The sequence below is a fragment of the Coregonus lavaretus genome (assembly GCF_964263955.1).
Source record: "Coregonus lavaretus genome assembly, chromosome: 23".
NCBI classification, from domain to species: Eukaryota; Metazoa; Chordata; class Actinopteri; order Salmoniformes; family Salmonidae; genus Coregonus; species Coregonus lavaretus.
Window position 1 is genome coordinate 7930223 of NC_140010.1, and position 22500 is coordinate 7952722.

The window sequence follows — 22500 nt, forward strand, 5'->3', positions numbered from 1 at the left end:
TGCTCCTTTGGGTCAGCTCATTGTGATGAGTATAAAGTAGCCTTTACTTACTAGGTAGGCTAAAATTGCTAGCTTTATTGTATTTGTATTATTGCAAATAATCCTTAATGATATTCTGCTCCTGCAGATTCTGTCCAGCCCTGATTTAAAACATGATAATAGGCAGTAATAATACACTGCATTCCATGTAGTTTTGTGTGATAAAGCAACAATATCGGCTTACTGTGTTTAAACGTATGGTTTGGGGCTGAAGCGATACTAACCATGGCTGGATTGGTGGCTGCTAATGACCTAACCTGACTTCGTTAAGGTCAGCTGTCGTAACCTGGCGTAAGTGATCATGATATGTTATGACAGTGGCAATCAGGTTTTTTCTCCTTGCTGCCAGAAGCACTGTTACATCACACATCATTGTCCCTCACTCCCTTTCTCAATCTCCATCTCCATTCCTTCCTCTCTCTCTCTCCCCCTCTCTCTCCCCCCCCTCTCTCTCTCACACTCTCTCGTTCTTTCTCTCCATCTCCATTCCTTTCTCTTCCTCTCTCTCTCTCCCCCTCTCTCTCTCCCCCCCCTCTCTCTCACACTCTCTCGTTCTTTCTCTCCATCTCCATTCCTTTCTCTTCCTCTCTCTCTCTCCCCCTCTCTCTCTCCCCCCCCTCTCTCTCTCACACACTCTCGTTCTTTCTCTCCATCTCTCTTACTTTCAAATTCAGAACACATCTCTCTCTCTATCCATCCTCTCTCTATCTCTGTTTCCCCCCCCCCCCCCTCTCTCTCTCTCCCTCTCCACTCCCTCTCTATCTGGTCAGTTCTCATCTCCTCTCTCTATCTAGTGTTGTGTGTTAGAGTGTTTCCCTGTGTGTTGCCAAGGCTCATGAGGGGTTAGTCTGGCTGGAGAAATGTAACATTCACCCCCAAAATACACACCAATTACTGAAGCTGGCCAGCCCTACAACCATATGGTCAGTCTGACTGTGGGTCCCAAACTGGATAGTTGTACCTAATTAGAAATCTGCTTTGCAATGTCCCTAACAGAAAGACAAACACGTTAATGGATGCCCGGATCCTCCCCAACAATCTGCAACCTGTTTTTTGTATTCTTATATCAAGTCATTGTTTTGCCAGACATTTCCCTTTGAGATAGAGATCTCCACTAGAAAGAAGTCCAGGCCAACTCTGCTCTCCTCTCAGATCCAGCCCTCCATCTGGTAAACCCTGAACCGTCACACACACACACACACACTGTAGTAGAAAAATTAATTTAGACATACTATACTGTTTTTCCTTAGAGAATTGTCCATTGTTATATGTTAGTGTTTTTCTGCTGATACAGGCTTGTCTTGTGTGACTTAGTCATAAGTCTAGGCATACAGATAAGAGCCGTTTGGGTGTGACCGCAGTATGTGACATGCTGTTTTCACAATCTACAGGAACTTAGCTGTTTGGAAACTTGCAGGAAGGAACAGACAATGGTGGCAACGTCAGCTACATGAATCTGCACAGACAAGCTAAATCACCTTTTACACACCATGTTCTGTCCCTGTTTCCACACATCTGCTAAACTGCCGTGCAGACAAAAGAGGTTGTACTTTCTATAATAGCTGAAAGCCAACTCTGTTCGTTGGGCATTTAACTCTGCACTATTTGAGTGATCGTTGATTGCTCCATTTTTGCAAATCTCATAATAAAGTTGCTGTTTGAAGAATCTACAGTCTCTCTTCTTCTGGTTGGAGTTTCCACTACAACACACACTGCATAGTCACACTTAGTGGAGTCCTACCAGTGAACTGGCGGTCTCTCCCTCTTTTTTGACTTCCTCTTTGGACATGGTGTGAGAAAGCCTCTCCGGAGCCTAATGCATTTCCCTCTCTCCTTATCGCTGCATCCTTCTCTACTTGTCTTGCCCTCTCTCTCTGTGTGTGTGTGCCAGCTGGAGAGCGTGAAACAGTAAAGTGATTACAACTGGCCCCAGAAGTAATGAGCAACCTATAACCCTGTTAGTACAGAACTGTATCACACACACACACAGACAGAGACACACACACACACACCCCTTTAGTGGAGTTAGTGTGAAGGCTGCCTGGGCCATGCTGTTCCTGCTGCTGAGAGGGAGGATGATAGAAAATGATGGAGTGAAAAGGTGGAAAAAGAAAGAGAGAGAGAGAGAGAGACAGAGAGAGAGCAAAAACAGTTGTTGCAAATGTATAAAAAATATTTAACTGAAATAATACATTTACATAAGTATTCAGACCCATTACCCAGTACTTTGTTGAAGCACCTTTGGCAGCGATTACATCCTTGAGTCTTCTTGGATATGACGCTAAAAGCTTGGCCACCTGTATTTGGGGAGTTTCTCCCATTCCTCTCTGCAGATCCTCTCAAGCTCTGTCAGGTTGGATGGGGAGCAATGCTGCACAGCTATTTTCAAGTCTCTCCAGAGATGTTCGATCGGGTTCAAGTCCGGGCTCTGGCTGGGCCACTCAAGGACATTCAGAGACTTGTCTCGAAGCCACTCGTTGTCTCCGTTCATCTTTCCAATCCTGACTAGTCTCCCAGTCCCTGCCGCTGAAAAACATCCCCACAACATGATGCTGCTACCACCATGCTTCACCGTAGGGATGGTGCCAGGTTTCCTCCAGATGTGACGCTTGGCATTCAGGCCAAAGTGTTCAATCTTGGTTTCATCAAACCAGGGAATCTTGTTTCTCATGGTCTGAAAGTCCTTTAGGTGCCTTTTGGCAAGCTCCAAGAAGCCTGTCATGTGCCTTTTACAGAGGAACTTTGGAGCTCTGTCAGCATGACCTTTGGGTTCTTGGTCACCTCCCTGACCAAGGCCCTTCTCCTCCGATTGCTCAGTTTGGCCAGGCGGCCAGCTCTAGGAAGGGTCTTGGTGGTTCCAAACTTCTTCCATGTAAGAATGATGGAGGCCACTATGTTCTTGGGGACCTTCAATGCTGCAGACATTTTGTGATACCGTTCCCCAGATCTGTGCCTTGAAAATATCTTGTCTTGGAGCTCTACTGAGAATTCCTTCGACCTCATGGCTTGGTTTTTGCTCTGACATGCACTGTCAACTGTGGGGCCTCATATAGACAGGTGTGTGCCTTTTCAAATCATGTCCAATCAATTGAATTTACCACAGGTGGACTCCAATCAAGTTGTAGAAACATCTCAAGGAGGATCAATGGAAACAGGACGCAACTGAGCTCAATTTTGAGTCTCATAGCAAAGGGTCTGAATACTTATGTAAATAAGGTATTTCTGTTTTTTTTATTTTATAAATTTGCTAAAATTTCGAAAAACCTGTTTTCGCTTTGTCATTGTGTTTTGATGAGGGGACAAAAACATTTAAGCAATTTTACAATAAGGCTGTAACGTAACAAAATGTGGAAAAAGGGAAGGGGTCAGACCCTTTACCCAGTACTTTGTTGAAGCACCTTTGGCAGCGATTACATCCTTGAGTCTTCTTGGATATGACGCTAAAAGCTTGGCCACCTGTATTTGGGCTCAGCTGGTAGAGCACGGCGCTTGTAACGCCAAGGTAGTGGGTTCAATCCCCGGGACCACCCATACACAAAAAATGTATGCACGCATGACTGCAAGTCGCTTTGGATAAAAGCGTCTGCTAAATGGCATATTATTATTATTATTATTATAGTACTTTCTGAATGCACTGTATAACAGAAACAGAGGAAATGATTGAGAACACTGGAAAAAGAGAGAGGAAAGTGGGACGAGGAATGGTAATAGGAAAGGACAGAGGAAAGGACAGAGGAAAGGACAGAGGAAAGGACAGAAGAAAAGACAGAGGAAAGGACAGAGGAAAAGACAGAGGAAATGACATAGGAAATGACATAGGAAAAGACAGAGGAAAGGACAGAGGAAAGGACAGAGGAAAGGACAGAGGAAAAGACAGAGGAAAAGACAGAGGAAAGGACAGGGGAAAGGACAGAGGAAAAGACAGAGGAAAGGACAGAGGAAAGGACAGAGGAAAGGACAGAGGAAAAGACAGAGGAAAGGACAGAGGAAAGGACAGAGGAAAGGACAGAGGAAAAGACAGAGGAAAGGACAGAGGAAAGGACAGAGGAAAGGACAGAGGAAAGGACAGAGGAAAAGACAGAGGAAAGGACAGAGGAAAGGATGTGAAATGCTTAGCCTCAGTATTGGCAGGCAGAGAATACTGATGTCTCTCTCTGGTCTCAGGGCACAGCGGGGAGGTGACGATTTTTTTACCCACCCAAGGGGAGAAAGGGGAGGGGGTAGAGAGAGAGATGTGATGGGGAGAGAGGGGGAGAGAAATTAGGGAGGAGAGAGAGAAAGGAGGGAGGACAGAGAGAAAGGAGGGAGGACAGAGAGTGTTCTAGGGAGTCAGTAGAGAGAATGGTTTTAGCCAACCTGCAGAGACCTCACACATAAACCACCACAGGGAGTCTGCAAAGACCTCCACATAAACCACCACAGAGAATTAGGCTTTATGAGAAGGGATATGCAGAGAGAGAGAGAGAGAGAGAGCGTGCGAGAGAGAGAATGAGAGTGAGTGAGGTATAGAAAAAATGGTGAAATCCTCTCGTTCCATTGTGGTGGTCTCCTCTGTCCCCAGGAGCTGTGAAAACCTCAATGGGAGAAAACTGTTAGAACCATGAAGGGATGTGGAGTGGAGGGACGAAGGAAGAGGGAGTTTAAAGGGAGGGGTGTATCTGAAGGTTTCCTAGATAAGGGAGGGATGGAGGGGGAAAAGAGTTAGGGGAGGTGGGGAATTGAAAGAGGGAGGATGTTAAAAGGAGGAAAGGTTGAAAGGGGTGTTGACTGAGATTATATGGGTCTGTGTGGATAAGCTGTTTGTGTGTGTGTGTGTGTGTGTGTGTGTGTGTGTGTGTGTGTGTGTGTGTGTGTGTGTGTGTGTGTGTGTGTGTGTGTGTGCGTGCGTACGTGTGTGCACGTGTGTGTATTCATGCGTGTGTGTGTTTGTGAGTCTGACCTTGAAAACATGCTGAGGTCATCCCCTGTGTGGAGGATTATACAGTTAGTCTGGCAGGCGCAGAGATGGAAACTGACAGTCTGTCTGATGTCTTATGGGAGAGGATGCTATCCAGACACAGGAAGGTCAATAACACACACACACACACACGCACGCACAGTCACACACACACACACATTTTATAATGTTTTATTAGAATTTGAAAATCACACTACTTTCAAGAAGGATTCAAGCATTTCAAAGGTCACCCATGATATGCATGGTACTTAAAGAAAAGATTCACCCATTTTGAATGTTAAATCATATTTTTGCATCTTTGAGCAATGTTCTATCGATTCTTGGGGTCATTTCATGTTCATGCAAAACTTGTCATACCGGATCTATTTCTGCCTGCTTGAACGGCAATAGCTCAGATACACGTGAAAACATGAAATGACCCTGGGAATTGATAGAACATCGCTCAGAGATACCCATTTTGAATGATATATCGTATCTGTAATCCTTCTTTAAGGATAGCACCTTCTTCTCCCAACAGCTAGGCAGCCCATAACAGCTGAAAGAGCCACGTAATGTCAGCCTATGACTGCCAAATATCCAACCAGCTCTCACAGTCTCACGGCAGAATTAGTCGTTCATCCATGTTTCAAATTTTAAGTTGTTCCAAACGTCACATTTTGAAGAGTTTAAGGTTAAGTTTAGACATTAAGTCAGTTTAGTGGCCGGTTTTGTGGCCGGTTTCCAAGTCATCTCCTGACGTCCTCCGACATGGATGAACGTTGAATACTGACTTGTATCATGGGTGACCTGCCTGAAATATCAGTGCTACTAACTTCCACCTTTCACACACACACACACACACACAAACGCACACACACGCAAACACTCACACACTCACACACTGCCTGTAAACCACTTTAATTAGGTCTTTACCAGCCTCATGGTTGTGGTGTAGAGTTGGTATGGAATGCCCTTAAAGAGGAGTTTTATGATCCCAGCTTTTCACTTCATTCACCACAATGACAGAAGAACTCACAGGGTGTGTGTGTAGGTGTGTGTGTGACCCTGTGGTAAGCATTGCTAAGACGTGTGTGGGTGTGAGGTAAATCTTCAGCGATGAACATAACGGTCCACTGGTTCTTACTCTTTCACACTGAATGAAAGGCTGGATGAGGGGACTCTTGTCTTTGCTCAACTCTTGGCATTGCAGGGCTTGGTAATGATATGAGAGGCAGTCACTCTATGTTAGATGTTTCCAAAACTGAATCGCAATTTTTTGAGTTTTTATTATTAGTGTATCTCTCTGTCTTTCTTTGTATCTCTGTCTCTCTCTCTCTCTCTCTCTCTCTCTATCAATTCAATTCAATTCAATAGACTTTATTGACATGGCAAGTTAAATTACTTACATTGTCAAAGTATACATAAAACAAAAATGGTGGGACCAACAACAGTAATAATAGTAGTAGTGGAAATGGGATTACCATTAACAGCAACTACAACAACAATATTAATGAGAATAATAATACATTAAAGCAATTCTTTGTACTGAATGATATTTTTGGGAAAGAAAGATTCTCTTAGGTCTGAGTATTTGTCACAGTGTAATAGGAAATGCAGCTCTGTCTCTACATCTCCCCGGGAGCAGAGTGAGCACAGCCTGTCCTCTCTGGGCAGCCAGGTTTGCCTGTGACGACCGGTCTCTATAGCCAGACTGTGCTCACTGAGTCTGTACCTAGTCATTGTTTTCCTCAGTTTTCTATCAGTCACGGTGGTCAGATAATCTGCCACCATGTACTGTCTGTTTAGAGCCAAATAACATTGAAGTTGACTTAGATTTTTTGTGGTGTCTTGTGGTGTCTTTTCAATAGGTGATAGGTTTTTTGGTTGATTTGGTTGGGCCAGATTTTCTGAGTGCTGTCCTGAGTCTCTATGAGGTTGGTTTGGGTTAGTGAACTGAGCCTCAGAACCAGCTGGCTGAGGGGACTCTTCTCTTGTTTCATCTCTTGACATAGTAGACCTGTGTGATGGAATGTTTTGGGGTCACTTGTTTTTAGATGGTTGTAAAATTTGATGGCTCTTTTTTCTATCTGAATAGGACGGGGTATTGGAACCCAATTCTGCTCTACATGCATTATTTTGAGTTTTTCTTTGCACTTGCAATACAGTCTTGCAAAACTCTACATGCAGTATTTTGATTGGATGTTTGTCCCATTTGGTCAATTCATTATTAGAGAGCGGACCCAATACTTCGCTGCCATAAAGAGCAATTGGTTCTATAACTGACTGGAACATTTTGAGCCAGATTCTAATTGGAATTTCGATTTTAATATTCCTTTTAATGGCATAGAATGCTCTTCTTGCTTTGTCTCTCAGCTCATTCACAGCCATGTGAAAGCTACCTGTGTTGCTGATATTTAGTCTTAGATACGTGTAATTTTTGGTACGATCTAATAGAACTGTGTCCAAATATAATTTATATTTGTCATCCTAATTTCCGGACCTTTTTTGGAATCTCTCTCTCTGTCTCTCTGTCTGTCTCTCTGTATCTCTCTCTGTATCTCTCTGTCTCCCAATTCAATTCAATTCAATTTAAGGGCTGTATTGGCATGGGAAACGTATGGTAACATTGCCAAAGCAAGTGAAGTAGATAGTAAACAAAAGTGAAATAAACAAAAACAATTTATTTAACCTTTATTTAACCAGGTAAGCCAGTTGAGAACAAGTTCTCATTTACAACTGCGACCTGGCCAAGATAAAGCAAAGCAGTGCGGAAAAAACAACAACAACACAGAGTTACATATGGAATAAACAAAACGTACAGTCAATAACACAATAGAAAATCTATATACAGTGTGTGCAAATGTAGTAAGTTATGGAGGTAAGGCAATAAATAGGCCATAGTGTAAAATAATTACAATTATAATTTAGTATTAACACTGGAGTGATAGATGTGCAGAAGATGATGTGCAAATAGAGATACTGGGGTGCAAATGAGCAAAATAAATAACAATGTAAATAACAATATGGGGATGAGGTAGTTGGGTGGGCTAATTACAGATGGGCTGTGTACAGTTGCAGTGATCGGTAAGCTGCTCTGACAACTGAAGCTTAAAGATAGTGAGGGAGATAAGTGTCTCCAGCTTCAGAGATTTTTGCAGTTCGTTCCAGTCATTTGCAGCAGAGAACTGGAAGGAATGGCGACCAAAGGAGGTGTTGGCTTTGGGGATGACCAGTGAGATATACCTGCTGGAACGTATACTACGGGTGGGTGTTGCTATGGTGACCAATGAGCTAAGATAAGGCAGGGATTTGCCTAGAAGGGATTTATAGATTACCTGGAGCCAGTGGGTTTGGCGACGAATATGTAGTGAGGGCCAGCCAACGAGAGCGTAGAGGTCACAGTGGTGGGTAGTATATGGGGCTTTGGTGACAAAACGGATGGCACTGTGATAGACTACATCCAATTTGCTGAATAGAGTGTTGGAAGCTATTTTGTAAATGACATCGCCGAAGTCAAGGATCGGTAGGATAGTCAGTTTTACGAGGGCATGTTTAGCAGCATGAGTGAAGGAGGCTTTGTTGCGAAATAGGAAGCCGATTCTAGATTTAGCTTTGGATTGGAGATGCTTAATGTGAGTCTGGAATGAGAGTTTACAGTCTAACCAGACACCTAGGTATTTGTAGTTGTCCACATATTCTAAGTCAGAGCCGCCGAGAGTAGTGATTCTAGTCGGGCAGGCGGGTGCAAGCAGCGTTCGATTGAAGAGCATACATTTAGTTTTACTAGCGTTTAAGAGCAGTTGGAGGCCATGGAAGGAGTGTTGTATGGCATTGAAGCTCGTTTGGAGGTTTGTTATCACAGTGTCCAATGAAGGGCTAGATGTATACAAAATGGTGTCGTCTGCGTAGAGGTGGATCTGAGAGTCACCAGCATCAAGAGCGACATCATTGATATACACCGAGAATAGAGTCGGCCCGAGAATTGAACCATGTGGCACCCCCATAGAGACTGCCAGAGGTCCAGACAACAGGCCCTCCGATTTGACACATTGAACTCTATCTGAGAAGTAGTTGGTGAACCAGGCGAGGCAGTCATTTGAGAAACTAAGGCTATTTAGTCTGCCAATAAGAATGTGGTGATTGACAGAGTCAAAAGCCTTGGCCAGGTCAATGAAGACGGCTGCACAGTACTGCCTTTTATCGATCGCGGTTATTATATCGTTTAGGACCTTGAGCGTGGCTGAGGTACACCCATGACCAACTCGGAAACCAGATTGCATAGCGGAGAAGGTACGTGGGATTTTAAATGGTCGGTGATCGGTTTGTTAACTTGGCTTTCAAATACTTTCGAAAGGCAGGGCAGGATGGATATAGGTCTGTAACAGTTTGGATTTAGAGTGTCACCCCCTTTGAAGAGGGGGATGACCGCGGCAGCTTTCCAATCTCTGGGGATCTCAGATGATACGAAAGAGAGGTTGAACAGGCTGGTGATAGGGGTTGCGACAATTTCGGCTGCTAATTTTAGAAAGAAAGGGTCCAGATTGTCTAGCCCAGCTGATTTGTAGGGGTCCAGATTTGCAGCTCTTTCAGAACATTAGCTATCTGAATTTGGGTGAAGGAGAAGTGGGGGGGGATGGGCAAGTTGCAGCGGAGGGTGCAGAGCTAGTGGCCGGGTTAGGGGTAGCCAGGTGAAAAGCATGGCCAGCCGTAGCAAAATGCTTGTTGAAATTTTCGATTATCGTAGATTTATCGGTGGTGATAGTGTTTCCTAGCCTCAGTGCAGTGGGCAGCTGGGAGGAGGTGCTCTTATTCTCCATGGACTTTACAGTGTCCCAAAACTTTTTGGAGTTAGTGCTACAGGATGCAAATTTCTGTTTAAAAAGTTAGCCTTTGCTTTCCTAACTGATTGTGTATGTTGGTTCCTGACTTCCCTGAAAAGTTGCATATCGCGGGGGCTGTTCAATGCTAATGCCATACGCCACAGGATGTTTTTGTGCTGGTCAAGGGCAGTCAAGTTTTGGGTGAACCAGGGGCTATATCTGTACTTAGTTCCGCATTTTTTGATTGGGGCATGTTTATTTAAGATTGAGAGGAAAGCACTTTTAAAGAACAACCAGGCATCCTCTACTGACGGAATGAGGCCAATATCCATCCAGGATACCCGGGCCAGGTCAATTAGAAAGGCCTGCTCGCTGAAGTGTTTTAGGGAGCGTTTGACAGTGATGAGGGGTGGTCGTTTGACCGCGGACCTATTACGGACGCAGGCAATGAGGCAGTGATCGCTGAGATCCTGGCTGAAGACAGCGGAGGTGTATTTAGAGGGTAAATTAGTCAGGATGATATTTATGAGGGTGCCCATGTTAACGGATTTAGGGTTGTACCTGGTAGGTTCGTTGATCATTTGTGTGAGATTGAGGGCATCTAGTTTAGATTGTAGGACGGCCGGGGTGTTAAGCATATCCCAGTTTAGGTCACCAAGCAATACGAACTCTGAGGATAGATGGGGGGCAATCAATTCACATATGGTGTTCAGGGCACAGCTGGAGGCTGAGGGGGGTCTGTAGCAAGCGGCAACAATGAGAGACTTATTTCTGGAAAGGTGGATTTTTAGAAGTAGAAGCTCAAACTGTTTGGGCACAGAAATGGATAGTATGACAGCCTGCAGAGCTCTATCTCTACAGTAGATTGCAACTCCACCCCCTTTGGCAGTTCTAGCTGTGCCACTGGAGATCCTGGTTTGAATCCAGACTCTGTCGTAGCCGGCCGCGACCGGGAGACCCATGGGGTGGCGCACAATTTGCCCAGCGTCGTCCAGGGTAGGGGAGGGAATGGCTGGCAGGGATGTAGCTCAATTGGTAGAGCATGGCGTTTGCAACGCCAGGGTTGTGGGTTCGATTCCCACGGGGGGCCAGTATGAAATAATGTATGCACTGTAAGTCGCTCTGGATAAGAGCGTCTGCTAAATGACTAAAATGTAAATGTAATGTAAATGAAAATGTTGTAGTTGGGAATGGAAATGACAGAATCTTTGGTGGCCTTCCTAAGCCAGGATTCAGACACTGCTAGAACATCAGGGTTGGCTGAGTGTGCTAACGCAGTGAATAAATCAAACTTAGGGAGGAGGCTTCTGATGTTAACATGCAAGAAACCAAGACTTTTGTGATTACAGAAGTCAACAAATGATAGCGCCTGGGGAGCAGGAGTGATACTGGGGGCTACAGGGCCTGGGTTAAGCTCTACATCACCAGAGGAACAGAGGAGGAGTAGAATAAGGATATGGCTAAAGGTTTTAAGAACTGGTCTTCTAGTGCGTTGGGTACAGAGAAAAAAAGGGTCCGATTTCCGGGCATTGTAGAATAGATTCAGGGCATTATGTACAGACAAGGATATGGAAGGATATGAGTACAGTGGAGGTAAACCTAAGCGTTGGGTAAAGATGAAAGAGATAGCATCACTGGAGGCACCGATTGAGCCAGTCTCCGCGTGTGTGGGGGGTGGGACAAAGGATCTATCGGAGACAGGTTGAGCAGGACTGGGGGCTCTACATTGAAAAAGTACAGTTAGAACTAACCGAAACAGCAATAGGCAAGGCATATTGACATGGGAGATAGGCATTAAGCAGTCACAGGTGTTATTCGAGAGAGCTAAGACAATGGCGACAATGGTTTGAGCTGAGGCTAAACAGATCAACAGGATGGGGTACCGTATAAAGGAACAGTCCAGCAGGCATCAGCTGTGTAGCTGAGTGATCATAAGGTCCAGTGAACAGCAATAAAAAAGTCTGGGAGCCGTTCAGTGGCTGCTACGATACAGGCACGGTGTCACGTTCGTTTAAGGACGGGTCAGACCAAGGCGCAGCGTGATATGCATACATGTTTATTTCCGATAAACATACAACAAAACAACAAACCAAACGAAACGTGAAGTCCAAAGGCTGAACACAAAACTAGCCTAAACACGGAACAAGATCCCACAACTAACAAGTGCCAATAGGCTGCCTATGTATGATCCCCAATCAGAGACAACGAGCGACAGCTGCCTCTGATTGGGAACCACATCGGCCAACATAGATATACACAATCTAGAATATACACATAGATATACACACATAGAAAACCACACCCTGACTCAACATATAAGAGTCCCCTGAGTCAGGGCGTGACAGTACCCCCCCCACCCCCCCACCCCCCCCCCCCAAAGGTGAGGACTCCAACCGCACAACCTTTACATAACAGGGTAGGGGCCGGGCGTGACGACCACATACTCTCCGCCTCCCTGTTGCGCCCCTGGTCTGGTCTGGACCTCTGTGCGCGGCTTCCCCTCTCCTTCCTCCCACGAAGTACCAAGCCCTGTCTGGACCCTGGTGTGGGAGACCCCGAACCTGGAGAGGGGCTGACGTCTGGGACTGGACTGGAGCCGCTGACTGGAGCTGGACTAGGCACCGGTGGAGCGGACTGCTCTGGCTCCGGACTGGAGCCGCTGACCGGAGCTGGACTTGGCACCGGTGGAGCGGACTGCTCTGGCTCCGGAGTAGAGCAGCTGACCGGAGCTGGACGCTGCTTGGTCCGTGTTTGGTGGGATCTTCTGTCACGTTCATTTAAGGACGGGTCAGACCAAGGCGCAGCGTGATATGCATACATATTTATTTCCAATAAACATACAACAAAACAACAAACCAAACGAAACATGAAGTCCAAAGGCTGAACACAAAACTAGCCTAAACACGGAACAAGATCCCACAACTAACGAGTGCCAATAGGCTGCCTATGTATGATCCCCAATCAGAGACAACGAGCGACAGCTGCCTCTGATTGGGAACCACACTGGCCAACATAGATCTACACAATCTAGAATATACACATAGATATACACACATAGAAAACCACACCCTGACTCAACATATAAGAGTCCCCTGAGTCAGGGCGTGACACACGACTGTTGATTGCGTGTGCTAGCGGGCCGGGGCTAGCAGATGGATCTTCGTGGTCGTCGCAACGGGAAACCACATCAGACGATTACGTCGGCAGACCAGTCGTTATGGATCGGCGGGGCTCCGTGTCAACACTAGGAGGCCCCTAACCCCTAACTGGGGTTAGCTTCAGGACAGTAGTGATTAGTGGTGATTAGCCAACAACGACAACAGCCATTCGGTTGCAGCTAGCTAGTTGCGATGATCCGGTATTAAGATCCAGTGATTCAGTGATTCTGGCAGAAAATCTGATATGCTCTGGCTCGATAGCGTGATCTGCAGACTGTGCAGACTGGACGATAATTGTCCAGGCTAGAGCTGGCTGGTAGGTAGTGCAGGCCACGGCCACGCACAATGGTGAAAACTGCTAACGGTGGCTAATAGCAAGTAGCTAGTTAGCTGGCTAGCTGGCTAGTTTCAGCCAGAGGTTCTGGATAAAAATGTATGAAGAAATAATAGAATCCGTTCCACATTGGGTGAGGCGGGTTGCCGGAAAGTATATTTAGTTAAATGATGGAAAGTGAGATCGAGAAATATCCTCCTGAGACCCAGCCCATTGACTTATGTCCACTGTAGTGGACATTTGAGTTTCATCCCTCTTCTTGGAATCTTTTGTGCAAGTCTCTTAATTCCTGATGTACTGTACAGAGGACATCCTGGGCTTTTCAGTGATATGTCATTTGATTGGCTGGGAGGCCGGTAACCGCCTCTATCTTTCCTTTCAAAATGGACGGCATAGGAACAAGCACATTTTATGGAAAGATGAGAGGTAAGTCAAATATTGTTTGTCTATGGTTTTGTTACTATGATAATCATATATTTTCTTGTTCATGAAGGTGTTAGGAATCATATATTTAGTTCTGATAGCAACTAAATTATGTATCTTTTGAAAGATTTGCCATTTTATGAATGTCAATTATAGTGGACATCAGGACTATCTTCATGTAAATAATGACACCACATTGTCGTAGGAAACAGAACTGAAGCAGAAAGAATTCTTTACCGAATAGTTGAGGGAGATTCAGATTTGGAGTTGTCAGATGATGAGAGAGATGAGGATAAGTTTCAACCAGTGATACAAAGCGGTGATGAAGAAGAGGAAGACAATGCAGAAGGCTCAGTTGAAGGGACAGATGCAGACACAGACACAGATACAGACAGGGATGAACAGGAAACTCGTCGCCCTCTGTGGGCCAGGAGTAACATGTATGTTTGATGCAGTTCCACAATTTTAAATTCAGCTGCATTGAGTATTTAAACTGTTATTACTTATCATTTATTATTCTTTTTTCCTTCATATCAGATTTGCACCTGTGTTATCTGGGCTTCCTGTGTGTCAAGATGACCCTACAACACGTGCAGACTGGAGTCCAATTGAATACTTTTCACAGTACATTGACAACAAGGTCTTTGAAGATTTGGCAACATACACAAATCAAAGAGAGCTGCAAATCAAAGGAGTGTGCATGAACACCACGCCACAAGAAATAAAAATCTTCTTGGGCATTTCAGTCCACATGGCCTGCCTTGGCTATCCCAGAATTAAAATGTTTTGGGCCAACAAAACTAAAGTGCCAGTCATAAGTAGCAAAATGACTAGGGATAGATTCTTCAGGATAAGAAATTCCCTCAAGATTGTCAATGACCTGGCTGTAACAGAGGAAACAAAGAAGGCAGATATTCTTTGGAAAGTCAGGCCAATACTCGATCGTGTGCGCCAAGGCTGTCTCAGCCTTGCAAAGCCAGAAAGGGTCTGCATTGATGAGCAAATCATCCCATTCACAGGCCGTTGTCCAGTCAGGCAATATGTTCCCGGCAAGCCAAACCCTACTGGCCTAAAGGTCTTTGTCCTTGCATCCCCAAATGGTCTGATGCTTGATTTTAAAGTCTACCAAGGGAAGAATACCTTTACAGTCCAAAGGTTAGGAGTTGGAGCTGCAGCAGTTCTACGCATGGTTGAATCTGTTCCAACAGGAAGCCACATATTCTTTGACAGGTACTTCACAACCATAGATCTATTGGATGCATTGCTGGCAAAGGGCCTTCCTGCAACTGGAACTATAATGAAGAACCGTGTCCCAAAGCTGTGCCAGCTGCCAGTAGACAAACAGTTGAAAAAAGAGGGGAGAGGAACATCAGTGTCAGTGGCCAGAAAGAGTCCTGAGCTGGCCATCACAAAATGGTTCGACAACAAACCAGTGCTCATGGCATCCACTGTACATGGGAAAGACCCAGAAGACATCTGTACCAGATGGTCCCAGAAAGAAAAGCACCTGGTCCAGGTTAAAAGACCAGCAGTAATTAAGCAGTATAATGATAACATGGGTGGCGTAGATCTTTGTGATCGCATGCTTAGCTTCTATCGTATGTCAAGCAGGACCAAGAAGTGGACATCGCGCGTGATCAGTCACTTCTTTGATGTTGCCATCACCAACTCCTGGATACAATACCAGTCTGACAGCAAAGCTCTGCACAGACCATCCAAGAACACACATCAGTACCTGGACTTCAAACTACTCCTAGCTGAGGAGCTGTTGGAGAGTCCGGAACTGGAAAACAGCTGTGAAGAGAGTGAGGATGAGTATGAGCCACCATCTAAAATGAGGATCCCACAACCAGAGCCATCTGTGCGCAGACTAGGAGCCATGCACATGCCTGAGATGATGGATACCAAGCATGCAGAAAGATGCAGAAATAAGGGCTGCAAGAGCAAGACGTACATGAGATGTACCAAATGCAAGATGTTCCTCTGCATTACCAAAAAGAGAAATTGCTTCCAGGACTTTCACCACTAACAAAGAAAATACTAAGAACAAAATGAAGAGTGAAGGAAAAAGCTAGATTGGATTCAGTTTGACAGAAGGAAAAAATCCAAAATAAATCTGTTACACATTAGTTATATGTTCATTGTTCAAATAACACTGAAAGGATTCAAGGGGACCAATCAAAGGATATGGACATAACAAAGTGTTAAGCTTTAATAGTAAAGCTATCCTTGCGAAATGTAAGGAAAAGGATTCAAGAATGATTAATGTGTATTGTATAATCAAAATGTCTGTATTCTTGGATAATAATCAATCTACAGCCCAAAATGTATGTATTCTTAGTTCATAAAAACTCTGTAATCTGTAAGAACTCTGTAAAAATTTGTATCTACCAAATGTGTCTCTTTTCGTACTCAAATGATCCTGTTGTCCACTACAGTGGACATGCTGTAAAATAAAAAATAAAAAATAAAATTAAAATGTGGAAATTGTAGGATGCTTTTTTTAACCCTAAACAGTTATTGAATCACAAAAAATATGATTAGGAAAAACAATATTTTCCTTGGTTCTCAGGAAAAATAAAATAAAATAAAAAATAAAATAGGCTATTTACATGAGGACACTACAGAAAACACGACTGCACTGCTATGCCATCTTGGATTGCAATAAATATTAACAGTAAACATTACACTCAGAAGTTCCAAAAGAATAAAGACATTTCAAATGTCATATTATGTATGTATATATATATATATATATATATATATATATATATATATATATATATATATATATATATATATGTGTGTGTGTGTGTGTGTTGTAACAATGTGCAAATAGTTAAAGTACAAATGGGAAAATAAACAAACATAAATATGGGTTGTATTTACAATGGTATTTGTTCTTCAGTGGTTACCCTTTTCTTGTAGCAACAGGTCACAAATCTTGCTGCTGTGATGGCACACTGTGGTATTTCACCCAGTAGATAAGGGAGTTTTTCAAAATTGGGTTTCGAATTCTTTGTGGATCTCTGTAATGTGAGGGAAATGTGGATCTCTAATATGGTCATACATTTGGCAGGAGGTTAGGCAGTTGTGATGCGTGTGATAGAAGGAGTCATACGCAGGAGAGTAATACGCATCCGTCGATAAACAGTTGGGCAAGGATGCGACAACAAAACTCAGGCACAGGGGAAATATCTATCCTGGCAACAACAAGGTAGGGGTAGCTCAACCGAGCTACACACAGCTCACTACAAACAGATAAGGAAGCTGAGGGAACACTTATACAATGACTAATTGGGGATAAGGACCAGGTGTGTGTGATTAATTAGACAAGACAAGTGGAGTGATGATAAATGGATCGGCAGCAGCTAGTAAGCCGGTGACGACGAACGCCGAAACCTGCCCGAACAAGGAGGGGAGGCAGCCTTGGCGGATGTCGTGACAGTACCCCCCCCCCTTGACGCACGGCTCCAGCAGCGCGCCGACCCCAGCCTCGGGGACGGCCAGGAGGACGCGGAGCAGGGCGAGCAGGGCGAGCCGGATGGCGAAGATGGAAATCCTGTAACATGGAGGGATCGTGGATATCCCTCACCGGAACCCAGCACCGTTCCTCCGGACCGTACCCCTCCCACTCCACGAGGTACTGAAGGCCCCCCACCCGACGCCTCGAATCCAGGATGGAACGGACAGAGTACGCCGGGGCCCCCTCGATGTCCAGAGGAGGAGGAGACGTGGGATGCTGCCCACCACCGCATTCTTATTGGCAGACTAAATAGCCTTGGTTTCTCAAATGACTGCCTTGCCTGGTTCACAAACTACTTCTCAGATAGAGTTCAATGTGTCAAATCGGAGGGCCTGTTGTCTGGACCTCTGGCAGTCTCTATGGGGGTGCCACAGGGTTCAATTCTTGGGCCGACTCTTTTCTCCGTGTATATTAATGATGTCGCTCTTGCTGCTGGTGACTCTCAGATCCACCTCTACGCAGACGACACCATTTTGTATACATCTGGCCCTTCAATGGACACTGTGTTAACAAACCTCCAAACGAGCTTCAATGCCATTCAACACTCCTTCAGTAGCCTCCAACTGCTCTTAAACACTAGTAAAACTAAATGCATGCTCTTCAATCGAACGCTGCTGGCACCCGCCCACCCGACTAGAATCACTACTCTCGACGGGTCTGACCTAGAGTATGTGGACAACTACAAATACCTAGGTGTCTGGTTAGACTGTAAACTCTCCTTCCAGACTCACATTAAGCATCTCCAATCCAAAGTTAAATCTAGAATTGGCTTCCTATTTCGCAACAAAGCCTCCTTCACTCATGCTGCCAAACATGCCCTCGTAAAACTGACTATCCTACCGATCCTTGACTTCGGCGATGTCATTTAAAAAATAGCCTCCAACACTCTACTCAGCAAATTGGATGTAGTCTATCACAGTGCCATCCGTTTTGTCACCAAAGCCCCATATACTACCCACCACTGTGACCTGTACGCTCTTGTTGGCTGGTCCTCACTACATATTCGTCGCCAACCCACTGGCTCCAGGTAATCTATAAATCCCTTCTAGGCAAATCCCCGCCTTATCTTAGCTCATTGGTCACCATAGCAACACCCACCCATAGTATGCGCTCCAGCAGGTATATCTCACTGGTCATCCCCAAAGCCAACACCTCCTTTGGCCACCATTCCTTCTAGTTCTCTGCTGCCAATGACTGGAACGAATAGCAAAAATCTCTGTAGCTGGAGACTCTTATCTCCCTCACTATCTTTAAGCTTCAGTTGTCAGAGCAGCTTACCGATCACTGCACCTGTACACAGCCCATCTGAAATTAGTCCACCCAACTACCTCATCCCCATATTGTTATTTATTTTGCTCATTTGCACCCCAGTATCTCTATTTGCACATCATCTCTTGCACATCTATCATTCCAGTGTTAATACTAATTGTAATTATTTTGCGCTATAGCCTATTTATTGCATTACCTCCATAACTTGCTACATTTGCACACACTGTATATATATTTTCTGTTGTATTTTTGACTTTATGTTTTGTTTACCCCATATGTAACTCTGTGTTGTTGTTTTTATCGCACTGCTTTGCTTTATCTTGGCCAGGTCGCAGTTGTAAATGAGAACTTGTTCTCAACTGGCTTACCTGGTTAAATAAAGGTGAAATAAAAATAAAATAAAAAATACCTAATACCACAGGGAAAGCAGGAGACTCAATAATGGAAAAAGTAACCTGCTCACAATGAGTGTCCTGGGTAATCATGGTGACTGGTGCAGTAACTTCCTTAACCAACCCGGACCCTAATGGTTGACTATCAAGTGCTCTGATGGGGCGTGGAATGGATAGGGGAATCAATGGAATGCCTGTACGGTGTGGGAATGCCTTGTCCATAACGTTCCCAGCTGCGCCTGAATCGACTAGCGCCTTACACTGGGGAACATCCATGTGCTCAGGAAAGGAGACAAGTATTTTACAGTGCACAGCAGAGGGCTCTGAACGAGTGTGGGTGTTCGATACCTGGGGTGATGCGTGAGTGCCCTGCCTGCCGCCTCCAGACCCAAAAGAACGTTGACGACTACGTGTGGTGTACTGTCCCTTCGTGCCACCAGAGTGGCACTGTCGCTGTCCTCCTCCGCTCTCTCGGCCAGCGGCTCCACCCAGCTCCATCGGCTCGAGGTCCGAGTCTTCTGGGGTGGAAACGGGCAGACACCTACCAGGACGTCCTCTGGCTGCCAGCAGGTTGTCCAACCGAATGGCCATGTCCACCAGTTTATCGAAGGACAACATGGTGTCCCGGCAGGCTAGCTCCCGTCGGACGTCCTCCCGCAGATGGCACCGGAAATGGTAGATCAGAACCCGTTAATTCCACCCGGACCCCGCTGCCAGCGTCTGGAACTCCAATGCAAAGTCCTGCGCGGTCCTCGTCCCCTGCCTCAGGTGGACCATTCGCTCACCCGCCTCTCGACCCTCGGGCGGTTGGTCGAATACCGCCAGAAAGAGGCGAGCGAACTCCCTGTAGTCCTCCAACGCGGCTCCTCCTTCGTTCCACACCGCGTTGGCCCACTCCAGGGCTTTCCCACAGAGGCAGGAAACGAGGACGGACACCTTCTCCCGCTCCGATGGTGCCGGCCTGATGCTGGCGAAGTAAACCTCCAATTGGAGGAGGAATCCCTGGCACAGCGCCGCTGTCCCCTCAAACGCCCGTGGTCGGGATATCTGGATCCCTCCTGGTGCTGGGGTGTAGGTGGCTGGATCCGGTTGGCCAGCTGGTCTCGACAGATCGGCTCTGCTCCTCTCCAGGCATTGGACGACCTAAAGAACCCGATCCATCTCTTCCCCCAAGCAGGCCAGCATCGTGGAGTGCTCCTGGACCCGTGCCACGACTCCAGGCATGCGCTCTTCTCCCGCTGACTCCATAGCGGGTGGGTGATTCTGTGATGTGTGTGATAGAAGGAGTCAGGTGCAGGAGAGTACTACGCATCCAAAGAGTTTATTCCGTCGATAAACAGTTGCGCAAGGATGCGACAACAAATCTCAGGCACAGGGGAAATATCTATCCTGGCAACAACAAGGTAAGGGTAGCTCAACCGAGCTACACACAGCTCACTACAAACAATCACCCACACAGACAAGGAGGCAGAGGGAACACTTATACAATGACTAATTGGGGATAAGGACCAGGTGTGTGTGTGATTAATTAGACAAGACAAGTGGAGTGATGATAAATGGATCGGCAGCAGCTAGTAAGCCGGTGACGACGAACGCCGAAACCTGCCCGAACAAGGAGGGGAGGCAGCCTCGGCGGAAGTCATGACAGAAGTGCAGCTCAGTTTCCACCTCATTTTGTGGGCAGAGTGCACATAGCCTGTCTTCTCTTGAGAGCCAGGTCTGCCTACGGCAGCCTTTCTCAATAGCAAGGCTATGCTCACTGAGTCAGTACATAGACAAAGCTTTCCTTAACTTTGGGTCAGTCACAGTGGTCAGGTATTCTACCACTGTGTACTCTCTGTTTAGGGCCAAATAGCATTCTAGTTTGCTTTGTTAATTCTTTCCAATTTGTCAAGTAATTTTCGTTTTTGTTTTCTCATGATTTGGTTGGGTCTAACTGTTTTGCTGTCCTGGGGCTCTGTGGGGTCTGATTGTGTTTGAGAACAGAGTCCCAGGACCAGCTTGCTTAGGGTATTCTTTATGAATTTAACGTCTCTTTTCTGGATTTTGATAATTAGTGGGTATCAGCCTAATTCTGCTCTGCATGCATTATTTGGTGTTTTACGTTGTACACGGACAGTCCTTTTTGCAGAATTCTGCATACAGAGTCACAATTTGGTGTTTTTTCCATTTTGTGAATTCTTGATTGGTGAGCAGACCTCACAAACGTAAAGGGCAATGGGTTATATAACTGATTCAAGCATTTTTTGCCAGATCCTAATTGGTATGTTGAATTTTATATTCCTTTTGATGGCGTAGAAGGCCCTTCTTGCCTTGTCTCTCAGATCGTTCACAGCTTTGTGGAAGTTACCTGTGGCGCTGATGTTTAGGCCAAGGTAGGTATAGTGGTAGGTATAGTGTCTAGATGGAATTTGTATTTGTTGTCCTTGCAACTGGACCTTTTTTGGAAAACCATTATTTTTGTCTTACTGAGGTTTACTGTCAGGGCCCAGGTCTGACATTATCTGTGCAGAGATATAGGTGCTGCTGTAGGCCCTCCTTAGTTGGGGACAGAAGCACCAGATCATCAGCGAACAGTAGAGATTTGACTTCAGATTCTAGTAGAGTGAGGCCGGGTGCTGCAAACTGTTCTTGTGCCCTCGCCAATTCGTTGATATACAGTGCCTTCGGAAAGTATTCAGACCCCTTGAATGTTTTCACATTTTGTTAGGTTACGGCCTTATTCTAAAATTGATTAAATCATATTTTATCCTCATCAATCTACACACAGTACCCTATGATGTCAAAGCAAAAACAGGTTTTTAGAAATGTTTGCAAATGTATTAAAAATAAAAAACAGAAATATCACATTTACATAAGTATTCTGACCCTTTACTCAGTACTTTGTTGAAGCACCTTTGGCAGCGATTACAGCTTTGAGTCTTCTTGGATATGACGCTACAAGCTTGGCACACCTGTATTTGGGGAGTTTCTCCCATTCTTCTCTGCAGATCCTCTCAAGCTCTGTCAGGTTGGATGGGGAGCATTGCTAAACAGCTATTTCAGGTCTCTCCAGAGGTGTTCGATCAGGTTCAAGTCCGGGCTCTGGCTGGGCCACTCAAGGACATTCAGAGACTTGTCCCGAAGCCACTCCTGCGTTGTGTTGGCTGTGTGCTTAGGGTCGTTGTCCTGTTAGAAGGTGAACCTTCGCCCCAGTCTGAGGTCCTGAGCGCTCAGGAGCAGGTTTTCATCAAGGATCTCTCTGTACGTTCATCTTGCCTCGATCCTGACTAGTCTCCCAGTCCCTGCCGCTGAAAAACACCCCCACAGCATGATGCTGCCACCACCATGCTTCACCATAGGGATGGTGCCAGTTTTCCTCCAGACGTGATGCTTGGCATTTAGGCCAAAGAGTTTAATCTTGGTTTCATCAGACCAGAGAATCTTGTTTCCCATGGTCTAAGAGTCTTTAGGTGCCTTTTGGCAAACTCCAAGCGGGCTGTCATGTGCCTTTCACTGAGGAGTGGCTTCCATCTGGCCACTACCATAAAGGCCTCATTGGTGGAGTGCTGCAGAGATGGTTGTCCTTCTGGAAGGTTCTCCCATCTCCACAGAGGAACTCTA

At 45.5% G+C, this 22500-nt stretch overlaps 1 protein-coding gene across 1 annotated transcript in view; it reads left to right on the top strand.

Annotated features, from left to right (window-relative positions):
* The window catches only part of lingo3b (leucine rich repeat and Ig domain containing 3b), an 87276-nt gene that overhangs the window by 1180 nt on the left and 63596 nt on the right, over positions 1-22500 (top strand). The gene's annotated exons all lie outside the window — the stretch shown is intronic.